Source organism: Cynara cardunculus, unplaced genomic scaffold (assembly GCF_001531365.2).
Source record: "Cynara cardunculus var. scolymus isolate 2C unplaced genomic scaffold, CcrdV1 Un_Scaffold_2123, whole genome shotgun sequence".
Lineage (NCBI taxonomy): Eukaryota > Viridiplantae > Streptophyta > Magnoliopsida > Asterales > Asteraceae > Cynara > Cynara cardunculus.
In genome coordinates, this window is record NW_020200984.1 from 61529 (window position 1) to 62476 (window position 948).

Consider the following 948-nt stretch of genomic DNA (forward strand, 5'->3'; position numbering starts at 1 on the left):
TTAATGGATCGTATTGGGCCTTAACGGATCGTATTTGCACATTAATGGATCGTATTTGCTTTAACGGACCGTATTGGTCCTTAATGGACCGTATCGGGCTTTAATGAAACGTATTGGGCTCTAATGAACCGTATTGGGCTCTAATGAACCGTATTGGGCTTTAATGAATCGTATGAGTCTTAATGGACCGTATTGGGCCTTAATGGATCGTATTAGGCCTTAATGGATCGTATTGGACATTAATGGACCGTATTTGCTTTAACGGACTGTATTGGGCCTTAATGGACCGTATTGGGCTTTAATGGATCGTATTGGGCTCTAATGAACCGTATTGGGCTCTAATGAACCGTATTGGGCTTTAATGAATCATATGAGTCTTAACGGACCGTATTGGGCTTTAATGGATCGTATTGGGCCTTAACGGATCGTATTGGACATTAGTGGATCGTATTTGCTTTAACGGACCGTATTGGGCCTTAATGGACCGTATTGGGCCTTAATGGATCGTATTGGGCATTAATGAATCGTATTGGGCTTTAACGAACCGAATTGGGCCATAATGAATCGTATGAGCCTTAACGGACCGTATTGGGCCTTATCGGACCGTATTGGGCCTTAACGGACCGTATTGGTCCTTAACGGACCGTATTGGACATTAACGGACCGTATTGGGCCTTAATGGATCGTATTTGTTTTAATGGACCGTATTGGGCCTTAATGGATTGTATTTGCTTTAATGGATCGCATTGGGTTTTAATGGACCGTATTGGGCTTTAACGGATCGTATCGGAAATTAATGGATCGTATTTGCCTTAACGGACCGTATTGGGCCTTAACGAACCGTATTGGGCCCTAATGAACCGTATTGGGCTCTAATAATAATAATAATAATAACAACAACAACAACAATAATAATAATAATTATAATAATAATAATAATAATAATAA